This window comes from Meriones unguiculatus, chromosome 3 (genome assembly GCF_030254825.1).
Source record: "Meriones unguiculatus strain TT.TT164.6M chromosome 3, Bangor_MerUng_6.1, whole genome shotgun sequence".
In the NCBI taxonomy this organism is placed as follows: domain Eukaryota; kingdom Metazoa; phylum Chordata; class Mammalia; order Rodentia; family Muridae; genus Meriones; species Meriones unguiculatus.
The window spans coordinates 174,946,572-174,964,319 of NC_083351.1; the positions used below are offsets into that span (position 1 = coordinate 174,946,572).

The window sequence follows — 17,748 nt, forward strand, 5'->3', positions numbered from 1 at the left end:
CAGGTAGTTTTGGCTCCCCTGTCACTGGGAACCTCTTCCACTGCAATTGCCAAGATGTTACAAGGACGAGAACCGGGCAAGTGAAGGCTACTAATTAATGTCTGGAGGGAAGGAGAAGCCAGAAAGGAAGCCAGAAACTCATACTTTAGGTCAAACTCATCCGCTTTTCTAGTCTCATTGTGGGAAAAGAGTCAATCCTTTTTGATGACAATAGATTAAAAAAAAAAAACTAATCCAATACTTTCAATCAATTTTAAGGGTAAAATCAAGGTTTTAAAAAAGAAAGAAAACACCTACCAGAAACAGCAAGACTGCTACATCAAACTGTCTAGCCCTCAAACCCAAAGGTTCCAAAGTGGAGTTGGGAGCTAGTGAATTCATTCATGAGCATGGCTGGCTGTATTAAGACATACACACTCACTGAGGACAGATGTCCGCTGACGCCTCTCTGAGAGAGTGGCCATCACTGCAACCATTTTAAGTGTGTTGATCAGCATCCTGCAATACCTTCCAGGACTGACGGTAACAGCGTTGGGAAAGAGAGAGATCCAGCAGGTCGCGCCTGGTAACAGCCTCCCTCCTTTCCTCCCAGATGTGGCCTGTCCCACCTGACTTAGCCTGGGTCCATGAAAGTTATCGCTCTCATGCAGACATACTACTCTGCAGCAAACACAGACCATGTAAACAACCCCATGGCTGCTCCAGAACCGACTGCCCTGGGACAAGCCATTCTTTCTCTGTGGCCAAATTGCAATGCCCTTGAAAGTTATCTGCTTAAGGGGCTCAAAGTAGTGCCTTGCTCTCTGTATTTAAATGTTAGAAGGAAAAATTAAAAAAAATAATTAAATATACACACACACACACACATATATATATATGATTTTCTTGAAATATCCATAACCTGATTCACTTGGAGGCTTTCCAATGAATCACACGTATCCTGCCGAAGGCACAAGCACATAAATTCTGATGACTGTATCGCTAAGCTCTTTTCCAATGACAGCTTTCTTTTCTTCTTCTGGAAATGCTCTGACATTTCTAGGGGACACAGTATGTCAGCACAGAATACCTGGGAACCTTGCCATAGAAAAATGCTGCCTGCCGAGACTGGGAGATCACTTTCTTAAAGGGACATTTACCTAGGTGGCTGCAGTGCGAATGTTTGCTCTTTTTCCTGGGCTAGCCCCTGTTCTGTGTTCCTGTCTGCAGCCCAAATTTACCTCAGGGTCTTTCTACAAGAGGAACATCATTAGTTTCTAATATATATGAAAAGACTTCTAAACTGTGAATATGGTCCAGAATATTTAAAGTTAAACCTGTCTGGAAATAAACATTTATGTTTACGAATGACCTTTTTAAAAGCTTTATGAGACTTACAGCATTTCCCAGATAAGCTGAAACCCACACTTCCAAACTCTCTCTCTCTCTCTCTCTCTCTCTCTCTTTCTCTCTCTCTCTCTCTCTCTCCTGGGTCACAATGCTAACGGTCTGTCCCACCTTCTACCATTCTTTACTCCAAACAGAAAGCTGTCAGCCTGTCTGAGAAGGGGTGCTGTGCCCAGAGTGAACCGCTGGAGTCTTCCTGCCTCCGAGAGAGTATGCTTCCTTAAGCCGGCTCTCCAACCCCGTCGCTCCCTGCTTCCTCATGCTCACTCGCATCCCACCAGAAGCGATGATAGATATCACCCACCCTCCCAAGACAGGTTAGAACCCAGAATGAGCAAGGAGCCACCTACCATTCCGTGCCTGAGAACTAGGATCCTGGTCCGGCTGTTTGCCCCAGAAATCCTCCCTACTGGGTTTTCATTAGCCACATTCCAAACCGGAATAAGGAGCAGACTCTTTGAAGGTGTGGAGATTGTTTAAAAATAATAACAGATAGGTGATTACCAAGACGACCCAATCTGTAGCTCACTCAAGCCCCTAGGAACTGAGGAGTGAGGAAAAGAAAGGAAATTTGTAAAAATGAAAACAGAAAAAAAAGGGGGAGGGGGATAAGCAAATAAGAAGCACCACCCACCCCCCATAAAAATAAAAAGAGATGAGGAGGTTTGGGAGAAGAGAGAGGAGCTTGCTGAATCACCCTCTCTCACTGCCTGGAAACCATTGTGCAGCGGGAGGCTGCCTGCACCATTGTGGAACCTACCAGAGGCGACGGACAGAGAGGGCTTGGGGAATGGGGTTGCTATGGCAACCGAAAGGAGCACACATGACGTCAAAGCCCAGAGAGGTCTAGGGAGGGGTAGGAGGAGGGAAGAGAATGGGGGGGGGGTCTATCTGCGGCTGCAGCTACCTCGTTTACTGGCGAAATGAGAAGCAGGCAGAATGTAAAGGAATAGGAGCGAGGCAACCGAGAGATCTGTGAATTCAGCGCGGGCGGGGCGGGGCGGGAGCGGGGGTTCGTTCCGCACAAAGCCAGGAGCATCCGAGCCGCTCCAGCTCTGCCCAGCACAGAGGACAGAGCGAAACGCCATTGGGAAGGCAGTCACCCTCGCTTTTCAACCACCTCAGCTTTTTGCAAACAGCGAAGACAGGCGTGTGCCATCTCTCTGAATGTCAAAACAAACAAGAGATGGACTGAGTCTCAGAAGGGAAGCCAAGACTGGAGCTGCGCCCGGACCGCAGAGGTCATTTGTCCCGCAGCTTTTCTTCTGCGCCCCCCTACCTTCATAAAAAACCCTGCATAAAAACCCACTAAAGCAAACTCGCAGACTAATGTTTATATTGTAATTTAAGGTAAAAATAAGATGCTGATAATTCGAGTTAACAAATTAGGGTACTGGGTACTTTGTTTCTGGCCTCAGGAAATTCTATGGAAAACTGGCGTAAATTGCATTTAAACATACCTCAGTTTTTAAGCATTTTTTCTGACTGACTGCTATAGGATATTTTTAATTATAAAAACTGTATTTTATACACATGATAGCTTAATGGAATGAAAGACTAGACGATTTTCACTGGTAAACTATTTACCAAAACAATTTTCACTTTATTTCACATTAGGCATAATTTCAGTACATGTTTTGAAAGCAATCCTAGTCTTTGAACTTCTCAGTCCCACTTTTCCTCCAACACCCTTTCAGAGGGGTTCCATCTGTGGAACCCAGCAGTGTTAAAATTTTCGTTTCTGGACTGTGCCCTGGAACTGGCACGCTGACGCGAACAGGGAGCTTCTATTGTGGGCTAATAGAAAAGATAAAACACAACAGGCGCAAAGCCAGCAGAGATGGCAAATCCCACCATGAGCCATGAAGCCCTGAGGAATCAGGTCCCACCCGCAGTTCCTGTGCTGCTGTTGGTGTTGTTTCTTCTGAGAAGGAAGCTAGAAAATGAAAAGCTTGCATGGTCTTTCACTCTAGAATGGCCAACAAGTTTTGGGTTGTTTATTTGCTCTAAATTCAGGTCCCCTAAGAATCAGTAGCTAATTTTTACTCTACTTGGGTCTACTTATAAATTGTGACTGCCTTGAAGAAAAATATGAATTGGGTATCCAAACAGCTTTATGACAGACAGCAATTGGTGTGGTGCTTTTGAATCTGTATGTTCCTTCTTCTGTTTCTGACTTTCCACCTTTTCTGTGCTGGGAAAGGGGTATCCAGGCCTCACACATGCTGAGCAAGCATTCTATCCCCCATGCAGCATCCCCCCCCACACCTGTTTCCTAAGTTTCCAGAGCAAAAGTCAACCCTCGGTAACTCAGTGTTGCTAAGGAGACACTGAGCCTTACCTTGCACTGTGAACAAACACTGAGTCAAGAGAAGTTATACACCAAAACATGAGGCCTAAACATCTCCAAAGCTAGCAAAATAATATGTGTCTTCCCAAGGAACACATATCTTCCTGATCCAGAAGTGGGGTAAGATTACTTAGGGAAAATAAATGTATCCACTCTGAATAAGAGAGAGAGAGAAACACGCCTCATCAACACTAAAAGCTTTTACTTACCCAAAGTCATCAGTGAGAAAGCAGACTAGAAGAAATATTCTTGACAGACATGTGAAAATGTACTTGGTATATATACATATTTCTGATTGTGTGAACGTTTACAATTTGGCAATGAAAACAAGCAATGATGTTTAATGAGTAAGAAGACTCCAGCAAACATCTGACAGAAGATTGATAGTCCACACGTACATGAAAAAGCACTCGACATGTCTAGTCATCAGAAAAAAACACTTATTAAATCCAAAAAGAAATTCCATTTCGTGCATAGAAAAATGGCTACAATTAGAAGCACCGATGCCGGCAGGGCGATGGGGAACCAGAGCCCTCTTCCATGGCCGCTAGAATAGAAAGTGAGAAAGCTACTTTAGGAAGTGGATCAGAACGCTTTCATCGGTGTGACTCAGCAGTTCCATTTTTGGTGTTCGTGCAAGGGAATAGAAACATATGCCCATAAAATGTTGCACATAAGTGCTACACCAGCTTTATTTGCAATAAGTAAAAACTAGAAGCAGTGGAACTTGTGTCCACAGGACAGATGAGCAAGTTACTGTATATCCATCCATGCAGCAAAATTTCGACAAAGGATGGCGGTCATGAATAGGTTAAAACCAATCCTTTCCATGTATTGGCTAATGCTCTTCATGGCATTAGTTTCCAGGTTAATGGGGGCCAAGCTGGCTCAACCTGCAAATCTCAGTGGTGTTTGCATTATTTTAGCCCAGTGTTTAAAATCTAGTAGTCTCTGCACTTCAGGAAGTAATTTCCTAAAATTTGAGTGTGAAATAAATACAGGTTATTTTAAAAATCAGTGCATAAATAGTTTCCCATTCTTTTTTGGAATAAACCAAGGCTTTGTTCAATATCCTTGACTTTTAACATATTCTCTTACAGTCATATTTTCACCTAACAAAACAAGTTTCAGGCCCCCTGTGCAACAAATAAATACGTGATAAAAAGTATAATCAGAGCAGGGAAGAGCAGATAATATCTGAGATTGCTGTGTTCGCTCTGCGCTGTGTTCTTTCGGTTGAGGAGCAGCAAACTCCTTAAAATGCTTTTGAATGAAACTGCATTTAAAGAAGGCCTGATTAGGGCCTTTCAGTACTACCAATTTTATGAATTTTGAATAAAGAATCTTGAGTGACTAACTTAATGTAAGTTCTTTCTCTCTCTCTCTCTCTCTCTCTCTCTCTCTCTCTCATTTTGTTTTTGTTTTTCACAACAGGGTTTCTCTGTGTGGCCCTGGCTGTCCTGGACTCACATTGTGGACCAAGCTGCTCTCAAACTCACAGAGATCTGCCTGCCTCTGCCTCCCTGAGTGCTGGGATTAAAGGCGTGTACCTTTACATTCTCATTTTTAAAAGGTAAACTTTATTTCCCATCCACTGTTTACAAGTCTATGTATGTAGTAGTAAGTGTATAATGATATTATCAAGGTGTGGAGAAATGTCTATCTCTTTCGAGATAAACTGCTAAAGCATGGAGCAGTGTAGATGACCCTGAAGAACAGTTCTGGCTGATTGATATTTATGGGTGACACAGTAAGGATGGACGTACCTGCTGCACAGTGATAGGAATCAGAGCGGTAACTGCAGGGGGGAGGCAGGCAGTGGACTGTCCAGAGAAAGAGGGAATGGACGCAGTGACGAAGCAGCCATTTGTCAGAACCAACTGAGGCACGCCTCTAATACTCTTAAACTCTAGTTTCCGGGGGACATTTTAAAGTCAACTTCCAAGAAGGAAACTGCTAAATGACCAATATGTTGGAGTTCTAAAACTTACAAATCTAGTGTGTTGCCCTAAATCTTGATTTTTTTTTTCTTTTCAGACTCAAGTGCATCCACTGTAGAAGGACACAAGGTCTGTGTGCTTGCACGTGAGCGCTAGAGAGGGTAGAACTGTTAAACACACGGGCTTTTTTCTTCGATGGAAGAAACACACACCTGTTCAACAGCAAGGCTGGGGTGGGCGTCGTTAACAACCTGGTGGCTGTTTGCTAGTCTATGCAGCCAGCCCTCACCAGCGATCCCCCACCCTCTCCCCAAAATCCTGAGCACCATTTCCCCGTCAATAAGACCTATCCTGTGCTCATGACATCCCCTTCCTTATTAGATGCTTTCCCTGGGCGCTGTTTCTCAGTCAACAGAACCCAGTCTGTGGTAAAGGACACTGCTGCTTTGCAAAGGAGTGTGGACGTAGCCATGCCCTAAGCTTTATTGTAATAATTGTCACAAGAAAACTTTTTTCCTGAAGTTTTACTCTATTTAAGTAGCTGAAAAATAGTGTTTGGTCTGAAACTCAGAAGTTGGAACCACCCTGGCTAAGTACGTCATGCTGGGCCAGGCTCCCTTCTTAGCTCACCAGGATCACTTCCCTACCCAGTGCTGCTTGCAGGAACCCCTCAGCCCAGCAATGAGGAAGGCCCGGTTTAGGGATCCACCTAAGAGGAGTGAAATAGGTGGTGCCAGTTTGCACGGCATACACAGATAAGAATTCAGACATTTAAGAAATAGGTTTTATGTTGGAATTCCTGTCAGGGTGAGTGGAACACAGGAGGTAGGCAAGGGAACCCAGAAACCGGGGTCTTTCTCCAAGAAGAGAAGAACATAAGACACTTTCCAGGCTCCTAGCTACTGTCTAAAAATTTTCCTCTCGTATCCTCGATGTTCTGGTCTGCTTTACATGTTCTATGCACACCCAAGCAGTTGAGATAATAAAAGTGCAAATCACTATAAAAGAAAGAAAGAAAGAAAGAAAGAAAGAAAGAAAGAAAGAAAGAAAGAAGAAAGAAAGAAAGAAAGAAAGAAAGAAAGAAAGAAAGAAAGAAAGAAAGAAAGAAAGAATGTTTTCAGGCTGATGGATACAGTGCTTGGCACACAGAGTTTAGGCCATTATGGGGGCTTGCTGGCCAGCCAGTCAAGCCACATCATGGAGCCCCAAGTACAGTGAGAGACCCTGTCTCAATCATTAATTAATTAATGTGGTGTGTTTAAAAAAGATACCTGACATCAGTTCTTGTCTTCCACATGCAAGTGCACAAAATGCACATGCATCCCTGAACACAGGTACACATACATGTACAAATATGTGCACACATACCCAAACACACACACACATCCTGACATTTTCGGAAAAGCCTGCTTATAAGCAGAGCTGGTTTCAGCTCAGAGACACACACCGCGTCAGGACTCAGACACTGGAGAAAGTGGCGGAGCTACGGGTTGGCTTTCCAAACAGGATAAGGCAAGGAGCTTGGGGTCAGGGCACACAAAGCAACAGAGCCTATAGAAACAGGGGCCCACGTGAGAGTCCAGTTTCTGAATCTGAGACCCAAGTTCTCTAATTAGACAAGAACTGAAGCCAACCAACACTCCAAGTCAAAATTGTACCAGAGCCACGTGTCTCCACTCGGGGGACTTTTTCCAGGCTCTGTAGGAAAGGCTTTATCCCCCGGGAAGATTGTCCATCCCAGCAGAAAACAGTAGTCCCCAAAACAAAGACCCTAGTTCCCGACACTTACATAACTAGACAGCTCTACCTTAATGACAGTCCCTAATGACGTGTCCAGCATGAAGTCAGTGAGCTGCGAGTCAGGATGGTAGCAGGAGAGTGTAAAACGTTTGGGAAAAGCACACCCGATTATGATTTCTGAATCAACAATATTTGGGTGTGTGGGGATTACAGAAAATCAGCAGGCCTTCCTGAGCTCTGAGTTGTTTCACAGTAAATGGGATGCCATCCTCAGAGAAGCAGCCAAGTGTCTCCCATGATGCTTTTCAAGTGTCCTCTACCTGATAAGTATTCATCCTTGGAAAATAATGATTTCAATAGCTGAATTCTCAGAAATGCTATGCCCAACATTTTCCATTTGGAAGCTATATTACACAGCAGTAAATTAAAGGCAGTGGAAAACCCTGGGGGGCAAAAAAAAAAAAGAAAAAGAAAAAAAAGTTACTTAAGAATCTCTCAACTTTCTAATTAATGTCTTTTCATTTTTAATTAATATCTTAATAGTTTTTAATTAATATCTTTTCTATTTCTAGGAATAGGGATAAAGGAGCCAGTTGATTTGCTATGGTCATATAATTCTTTGTGTCAAGAGTTTAAATACTAATAGTTCCAAGAATGACTAAACTTGATGACCTTTCAATGGTAAGAGAAGGAATCCACACTTACTTTTCAGAGCTGGTTTGGGTTTACAGGAGCGAGTGAGGATGCACACAGAGAATTCCGTGGACTCTATGCCACCCCCATACTTTTCCCTAGCCCTGATTTCTTGTACATACATTTAATGGATGAGCCAATAGGATTAACACAATGTTATCAGGTCTCTTTCTTTGCATTGAGCAGTACTGTGGATTTCAGATAATGTTTAATATTGTGGTGTGCTTATTTTTAGTTTTTTCCTAAAGAGTTCATTCTACATCCTGACAACTGTGTTCACATCAAAAGAAAGCAGATAGAATTAGTCTCCTGAAAGTTCTTTCTGCTGAAAAAAAAAAAGGCAATGATGTTAGAATTGAGTAACAGAAAATGTGCCTTCAGCCAATTTCTATTAAGTTTATAGAAGCATTGATTTTTTTTTTAAGCTGTGGCTCATATAACCAAGAAAATTATGTGTGTTTGTGGTTAAACATACTCTGATTCTGAATGCAGAGTTTCTACCTCAGCATAAGCAGGAATACATCCATTTTTAGCATCATTTTTTTTAAGTAGAGATTAAATTTAGTTCACAAAAGGCAATGGTTGGAAAACCTATTTTAAAAATAATATCAAAGAAGCTTAAGCCTCTTCAGGCAACATCAGCTTTAAAAATCTAATTAGCCTGTTTGTCATTTGAACAACAGTGTAAATAGAAAGCTGTCTTGCCTTAGATCCCAGCAGACGCTGCTCTGTGAGATAAAGAAGCTGTTATCCCCATTGGACATGCTCAGACTTATCCACATGTTCATCCATGCTCAGCTCCCTGCCTTCCCCTCCCCGCTCTGCCGCAAGGCCTCAGAAGCATGACAACGACATGAAGACAGCATGAGTTGCTTTGAGTCGTGTCTGGAAATGACGTTTCTTACTCTTCTGTGACAATGCCATCTGAGTTAAACAGCTATCCTCACCTCTGATTGGTTCGCCATTACAGCACTCAAAAACGTAAGCTCGCTAAGGCAGGTCAAGAGGAAAAAAAAAAAAAAACAGTGAGCCCAAAGCTATGCAACCAAACTTTTAAGATATTCTTTCCATAAACATAGACCCAACAACCACCACTACGTAAACTTTCTCAATAGTAGAGAGCCTGTTTTTAACAATCCTGGTGAAAAGATTTTGTGTTCACTTAAGTGAAGGGCAATAACACAAACAAAAACAGCTCCTGATGACAACGTCCAAACATCAGAAAGAACAATAGAGTTAATAACGTCACACGAAACCTGGAGTGTTTAACCTGCCATTCCTAAACCAAATGTTTACCAGAGTTAAGTAGCATTTATAGCTCAAGAAAATTCTCAAAATCTGATGGATTTTCCAAATTAGTAACAGCAAAAAATAAAAAAAAAAAAATCTGTCAACTATACTAAACATGACATTTAACATTGTTGCAATATTTGTATGCAAGAAATGCAAGAGGGAGATGAGAAAATGTGCATGTGATTTGCCAAATTGTGAAGATGAGGCAATAATGGTGGCAATTAAAGTCAGCATATTTATCATAGCATATAAGATACCTGAAAAATTTTCACTTTAAATGCTTTTAAAGTTAACATGAAGTATATATGGGTAAGGAAAAGGACATTGAATTCATCAGCAGATCTTGCTTAAATTACAGCTAGGCAGCTTCCTCTCTGGACGGTCTGAGCAGATCTCCAGTTCCCAAATTAGGCTCCGACATAGTGAAGACAGTGGTGTTTACTTCTCAGGCTTCATGGGAGCGAGATTAAATCATGTAACTGACCGTGGCGGGCACAGCTTGCCCTGCGCTAGTCACTCAGCCATTGCCGCAGAGCTAACTGAATCTGTGCCTCCTGAGAGGGGTGTAAGCCTCACTGGGGTTCTGCTTGCCTGCTGTGACAAAGTGATCTCCAAACCCGCCACTGACATGAGAGTGTCAACACCAAGAAGTCGATCACACACGTGCCTGTGCTGAAGTCACTCGACTTAACTTGAAGAAATGTGAGCCTCCCTGCAGCCTTCAGGTGAGGTAGTATTCAAGATGTTGTGTTTCACAGCAACTAATAGATAGACACAACCTAGATGGCCATCAACAGATGAACGACTTATATGTACCATGAAGCATTATTCAGCTGTAAAGAAGAGCAAAATCACGAAATTTGCAGGTAAATGAGTAGAAATAGGAAGAAGAGCTAGCCCCAAAGAAGAATATATATATACATATATATACACATATATGTGTGTGTGTGCGTGTGCATGTGTGCGTGTGTACATACACACATGTTTTTGAGACAACTGGCAGCTTAATTAGAATATATAATGGAAGGACTGTAGAATACACACAACACAAAAGAAGGGAGACAACTGGGACAAAAAGAATCAAGAATGGACAGGGGCTAGGAAAAAGGAGAGAAGAGGAGAAAGCAGTGGGTAGACTAACTAGGGATACTGAAAAAGGAAATCCACTAGTTAATAAGCTCATTTCAAAAAAAAAAATCCCTTTAAAATGAGTTCAGAGATACCCTGAATGTGTGGACAATGATTCCCGAAGAAGACAAAGGCTAATGTAAAATGCAACACAGGCATATAGTACCTCCTTCACATCATGTAACATCTCCCTCATGACAGGTTTTGGGCAGGGAAGACCCAGACATCTCCAACACTATACAAGCCACTGTCACTGCGTTTGGTTTCCCTCCGTAACAACACCGTTGGACCCTATTTCTGAAGACACCATACTTTCTGGCAGGAGGACACAGACAAATCAAGCTCGGCTTCCCTTCTGGCTAGCTTTCATGGTGCTAAAAAAGTGCTATGGAGGATTCTGGGGAGAAAAGGCATGAACGGCCTTACCTAGCCCCGGACCCTGTATCCTGCAACACCAAACTTCCAGGTAAGATGTGTCCACAGGTGCAGTAGTGGCAGGACTGTTAGGAGGTAACTAACCACGTTCTGACTGGATCTGAAGTGGCCTGCTCCACAAGAGGTAATCTGATTGTGGTACTCTAACCCTGGTCAAAAGCTCATCGCTGGGAAGATCATGAGCCCTTGGGAAGAACCCGCTGTTGTTACTTTGCTAAACGATCATATTGTCAAACTTGATTCTAAATATAGATGTTTGTGCTCATAGCCCTAGGTGTTCTTGGCCTGGGTTGGAGAAGCTCCTTTTTACAGCAGATTCAGTCAAGGCAGAGATAGACAGAAGGTCAAAAATGGTGAAAGGTGCCAAGATTCAGTTCAAAATCAGTCATCTTTATTAAGCCTCCGTCCCCACCAAGGTTCAGGGAGCAACACGGAAGAGGAGACAGAAGCAACGTAAGAGTCAGAGGAAAAAGAGGAGTGCTGTGAAGCACTGACTTATGCTTATGACGTGGCTGTTGGACTCATGAACTCAGCATCTGCAGTTGCCTCCACAAGACCTGCAGAAGATCAAGCCAGCCAAAATGTCCACATGATGAACAAGATGGCCTCCGGCCCCTATGCTTTACAGAGAAGCTATTGCCATTGCTAGAGAAATATGGGTCACTGGTCCTTAGTGATGCAGCCACTCACGGGTTCCCGCATGTCCAGTGGATGTCCCTACACCTACTAACTGACCTTAATGTGTAACCAAAATAAAACAATAAGAAGACATGAAGTCAGGTGATGGGTGTGCTGAATGGGGCAATAGTATATATACAATTATATTTCGTTACCACATGCATGGAATTCTCAAACAATAATAAAAAAAGGATAAAAACAATTATTATTCTGACACCCACCACCCATAAAAAGACGCTGTAACCCTCATTAGAAATTTCCCGAAGAAAGATCAACTATTTGATTAGCAGATATTCAAAGACATGCTCTACCACAAAAAAAAAAAAAAAATAGAGAAACTTATTCAAGAAGGAAATAGTCCACAGAAAAACAGTGCTACTACTAGAATTATATGAATTTCTTATACTTTTACTGAAACACTTTCATCCAGCCAGTCACTGAGCCGCATCTGGGTTCCAAATACTGTCTTGGAGATTTAAAAAAAAAAGAATTCTGATGATCGGTTCCATAGTAATGTCGCAATCTTACTTCAAGACCAGCCACTTATGAACACATTTGTGAGTAAGTGTCTAGGTACAAGATGAAAGCTGTCATATCTGAAGTCACTGCCATGTGTGCAAACCTGAAAACAAAGACCTCTGCCCCTGTATTAACTTAGGGAAAGCTGCTCCGCCTCATGCAAGTGGAACTTTAGTTGTCAATCCTGTTGTAAACACTTACCCATGAGCTACGGGAGGGGCGGCAGCTCTCTAGACCGCAGTTTCTCTGCCTGCAATGCATCAGCTCTAGGTAGCATGATACCTGTGCTCTGGAACCACATGGGGGAGTCTTAAAAGGATTCTTGAATGATGAACAGTTGTAGATTTAATAAGAACAGACTTAAAGTGAAGGAAAACATTATGTTTGGAAAAGAATAGCAAGGTAGTTATTAGTTGAAGGAAGAAGGTAATGGGGGAAATGGAAATGCTTGCACCAAATTGTCTTCTATGCAAAATATGCAAAACAAATGCTTACACTGTGTGGAAATGAAAGCCATAGAAAACTGAGCCTACTGCTGAGGTCAGCTGAGGCTTTACAAGCTGTTTAATACATGTTGCTTGACCGTTATAATGGTTGCAGTCACCTTGCCATCATCAATAGCATCATAGGCCTCACCGTTGCCATGATTATTATTACTATAGCTACTCTATTGAACACATGCTCTGTACCACTGGGCTGGATTGACAGCCATCAGCTCTAATTCTAATGTTACAGCACCTCTTGATCATTGTCTCAGCAACAGGCATTGATCTACCTACCTACTGAGCCAGAGAAGACAGCCCTCGCTTCTGAGTCTTAGTGTGAATGAATGCCATTTGTTCACAAGCACAGATGACCACTGGCTGAGGCATGGTTTGTTTCTGTATCACACTGCAGGGGTGTTAAGGAAGATGATAACGAATGTGAGCTGTAAATATCATACCCCAACTTGTACATCTTTGCACATGCGTAGACCGACAACATTGAATCACTGTCCATTATTATTGCTCAATTGACGGTCAGAGAAGGTTATGATCCTATGAAATGAGGCAGAGGATCCTTGGAGAGGAAAAGCAGAGGCAGCCTTTCCATGATGTCATGTAACACAGCTTGTTGAAAATATGGCGTGTCTGCGAAGTGCTGACAAACGCAGGCATCTGAGAGGTATATGCTGCAAGATGCGATCGCACTTCTGCGGGTGAAGGCTTTGGGTCAACCGTGAATTTAAGAGTTAAAAAAAATGTGGTTTCTTCAAATAGCTACATTTTCTGAAATGAAGATCTACTCTGTATATGCCATGTAGAAAAAGACACTGCGCTTTCCATCCAAGCACAGCTGTGTATTTTGATTGGAGACATCGTCTTTGGCAATAAGAGAAGGATGCTACCAATGCAAGTGTACACACACAATCACATGACCATAAGTTCATCCAAACAACAAATATTCACCAGAAATCTACTGTGCTTGGCAAAGAAAAAAAAATCTTGCTTCAACTCCTTTGAAGAGCTCAATGATTTTTATACATGGCTATGGATGGCCATTAAGCAAGATCTTTTTAAATTATTGTGTCAGAGTAATGGCAATGGAGCAAAGGGAGTTAGGAAGATTGATTATTTCTGACTAAAGTCATCAAGAGACATTAGGGATGGACACACACACACACAACACGAGCAGTAATGTGTTGAGTGAGCAATTTCTAGAATACACAGTCACCCTGGGGTAATAAAGAGGCCCATGACCAAAGACCTATGAGGGAAGCCACTCAGTACAGAACTAACACAACTGACCTGGAACAGACAAGCCAGGGATGAGGTTCAACTCCCAAAGTATGTAAAAATTAAGTGAAAACATTCATTTGTGATACATATGTCATTGGAACAGGAACCGACCTCTTACTCCATACAGTAAGTTCCTCCCTGTCTTGCTATGAACGTCCCCATTTTTCTTGTAATCAGCTCTGAATCTGCCACCATCCTAATGAATTAACCCTCTCGTCATTAGTACATAATTCCCTACTAGGTAGCAAGCATGTACTATAGTTTTGAACACTTATTTATCTATTCTAAATCTTATTGGCTACAATTCACACTTGGTTTGGAGGGGAAATGAGAGCTACAAACCTAAACTCTAGTAACTTTTCAATGATATACTTGCTTCAAAGTAAAGGAAGTTGTTCAGTTTTTTCCTTCAATGGAGAGTCTTAGCTTTGGAGCTACCTAGATACTATTAAGTAATAGATTTATCTTTTCTTCTTAGAGCCTGAGGTATGATCAAATGCAGTTCAGGAAGTCATTATCTTGGGTAAGTGAATAACAGACTGAAGTTTATAGATAGAAATTAACGTTTAAGGCCAAGCAAATACTTTGGAGCTCATAAAACATCTCCTTATATCTAAGGTCTCCCAATTTACCGTAGTAAGACTTCAGCAAAGCGGAAGATGGTGGTGAGGGCCTGTAATCCCAGCAGAGGCAGGTGGAGGAGGCGGGGGAGAGAGGCAGAGATAGGGAGGGCAAGGGAGAAGAGGTGAGAGAGTTCAAGGCCAGCCTGCTCTACAGAGTGATTTTCAGGACAGCCAGCCAGGGCTACAGAGAGAAACCCTGTCTCAAAAGAACAACAATAGCAACAAAGAGCTCAAGAGAAAGAAATTGTAAGCTACAGAAATGTCCATTTTCTTGCCAAAACCAAACACCTCAGTCTGTCATTGAGTGAGCTTCATCCTCAGCTAGGCTTGCTGAAACTGGCCTCATAAAGTCACACCTCAGACAGCATCTCATCACTTCCGGCTGACATAGTTTTAAGAAATACATTTGTTAAAAATTTCTGTGATTAAATATATCCATTCTAAAATAGTCCTTTAAATTTCCCCAAAATCCATTGTAAGAACCAGCTCTTCATTTCCTTGTGAATCTTTTGCAGAAAAACAAGTCTACTAAAAAAAAAAAAGAAAAAGAAAAAGAAAAAAAAAGAAAAAGAAGAAAATAATATAAATTCGACATGTGCTTTGTTTATTTGTTTGTTTGTTTGTTAAACTGAGCCAACGATGTGGGAAATGCTCCGTTTTAAACCTCCTGTGAAAAAAACTCACTGGGGCCCTCCTGACCCTCAAGAGGTCACTGAGGCCTCCAGAGCTTCCCCCAGGGTCAGTCAGCAAGAAACACACTAGAGTTATCAAGTAATGTTAAGTGTAAGCTTGAACTCTAAATTTCTTGAAAGCAAGACCTTCTTCTGTTTATGCCTGTAGCCACTTACAAGAGTTCATAGTAAATATTCTGCATATTCACTGCATGAATAATGCCCTGACCAGAAAATTGGAAGGAAAAAAACAGGCTTCGCAGGATCTGCTATGGCTCCCCGATAGCCTCTTCTCCCCAGAGAACCCACGATGATGAACTGTATCCTAACATGACTCCTCCCTTCACTACTGCTAGCATGCCTACGCCCTTGCATTTCAAAGCCTGCTGGGCCCACCTTGCTTTATCTCAGCTCCCTCTCTGACCTCCTCTTCTGCCCGTCTTTCCTTCACAGGTCTCCTTGGCCTCAGAAAGACTCATTTTTCTTCTCCTGGCCTTTGCAGGAACTTTTCTTGTCTCCAATTTTCCTTCTGCTGTATTCTGGAGTCTGTAGCCCTCTCGGTGCCAAACTCTGAAAGATCTGGAGAGCTTTTTGATGCATCTCCCTAAACCGGAACCCACGTCAGCTCTCTCTCTTTCCTAGGAGCTTTTCATCTTTACAATAGTGTGTTGGTTATGGCTTTTGCTGCTGTGATTAAAAAGAAGAAGAAGAAGTGGCAAAGGCAATTTAAGAGAGAAAGGGTTCGCTTTGGTTTGCAGTTCGGGCCTAAGGCACCACGGTGGGGAAACTCTTCACAGTGTGCGCGCTGCGGAGAAGCAGCGCCACGGATGCTTGCAAGCTCTCGGCTCACTTTCTCAGTTTCGTTCATTCCAGGACCCCAGCCCAGCCTCTCCGTGCACGAGCTGGGTCTTCTCAGCTGAACTGACCTAACAGGGAGAATCCCACACCTGCCCCGAGGCTGGATTCTGTATCCAATCAGGCTGGCAATGGAGATCAGCCAATGCAAGCAGCTCCCCCTTGCTGGCATGTTAAACGTGTATGTGCTCATTTTCTACTTCCGCCTGTGAAACGTGCGGTGAAACAGTGCTGTGTTTACTAGGGGGTGACTGGTGCTTGAACGATGCCCGGAGTAGACATGAAAAGATTTGATAACTCCGTCCGTCTTCAGTTCCACTGGGATATCCTTGAGAATTCTGCAGAGAACTATCTTCTACTCACGGAGCATTTGGTACTGCTCTCATAGCTGTGGTCAGTCTCAGGGTGGGAAGGGGTGAGGAAAGAGAAAGGAGTGGAGGGCAAGGGAGAAAAGGTGAGAGAGTTCACTTCTCACATTAAGGTTCTGGGTCCTCACGACCCAACTTGCAGGGTCAATACTACTTTTAAGGTCCCATAGGGATAAGACCTAAATCTCCCAGTACAAACATCATACCTCTACAGTAGCCCTACCATCCTGTAAAAATCACCTCACACGTGTGATACTCAATGGACACACAAAACTAGTTGGAGTTGGAGTCAGAGCTCTTGGGGTTACTTTGTTGTCATTTAATTTAAACTTCTGATCGTTTTATGCCATAACAGGGGTGAGTGAGCTGCCACTCAGCCTGCCTTGGAGGGTTTGGGGGCTACTCTGATAGAGTTGAGGGACTCACATCTCAGACTCATCCGGTGCAGATCCCTTGTCCCTTGCTTACAAACTCAGCACCACACACCCACAAGGTTGTATGAGAGAAGCAGATGAATAGCAGCCTAGCGCCAGCCAGAGAGCCCTCATTCCTCGAGCCTGCTCCATTGCAGGAAGATGCGACTCAGAAAGAAAACCATTGGCCTATCTCCTTGTTCTGTGGGGTTTTGTTTTTTTCATTTTATTTTAGAATGGATTGTCCGAGCTGTTACGTGTTGGATGATGGTCAGCCCTCTGCGTAGGTCTAAAGCCCCTATCATGGACGCTTGAAAGATACAGTTCCGATCTCATCTGTCAACTTGGCTTGCAGCAGCTCAGTTGGGCTGCACAGGTTCCTCACAGAGAACGGTCTAAGGTGAGGGCTGCCCCAACAGCCAACATTTTCTAACCATGTTAGTCCTGACACGCGGGTCATCAGTTTTCCAACTGCAAATGTTTAATTTATTTTCATAGTTTTTTTGTTTTGTAAGAAAATAATTTTCTTTGTCCTCAACAAGATCTCACCGAGAACCTAGAGTATATAAACTATAATGTCTTATTAACAGTTCATACCGTGTGCACATTAAAGTTGCTCCATGTGTTACAGTTCAGGTGTGCAGTAAGTGCAATGCCTTTTTCTTTTGAAGAGCAGAGTTTCAGTGAGATGTGAGTTGTCCCGCGCTATAGTATCTGTATTTGTTGCTAGAAGTCATCTTTAAATGGATCAAATTCCCTAATTCTGAGATTAAAGATGAAAAAGAAAGCCATAGAGCCACAAAAATGAGCCAGAAGCTTCTAATCTATGGCTCATTTGTAAGTCTAAGTGGGTTGGAGGTTACAATCATCATCCTCCT

The 17,748-nt window shown here is 42.7% G+C and overlaps 1 protein-coding gene across 6 annotated transcripts in view; it reads right to left on the reverse strand.

Annotated features, from left to right (window-relative positions):
- Mapk10 (mitogen-activated protein kinase 10) overlaps positions 1–4,075 on the reverse strand; it is a 270,735-nt gene extending 266,660 nt beyond the window's left edge. For 2 of the 6 annotated variants that reach the window (XM_060381045.1, XM_060381044.1), the window contains exon 1: positions 1,737–2,156. The gene's annotated coding sequence lies outside the window, so the exon portion shown is untranslated. Of the gene's footprint in view, positions 1–1,736; positions 2,162–3,945 lie in introns of those variants that run through there. The other 4 variants (XM_060381043.1, XM_060381047.1, XM_060381042.1 and 1 more) reach the window with 4 other exon arrangements.
- Between the last annotated feature and the right edge of the window lie 13,673 nt (positions 4,076–17,748).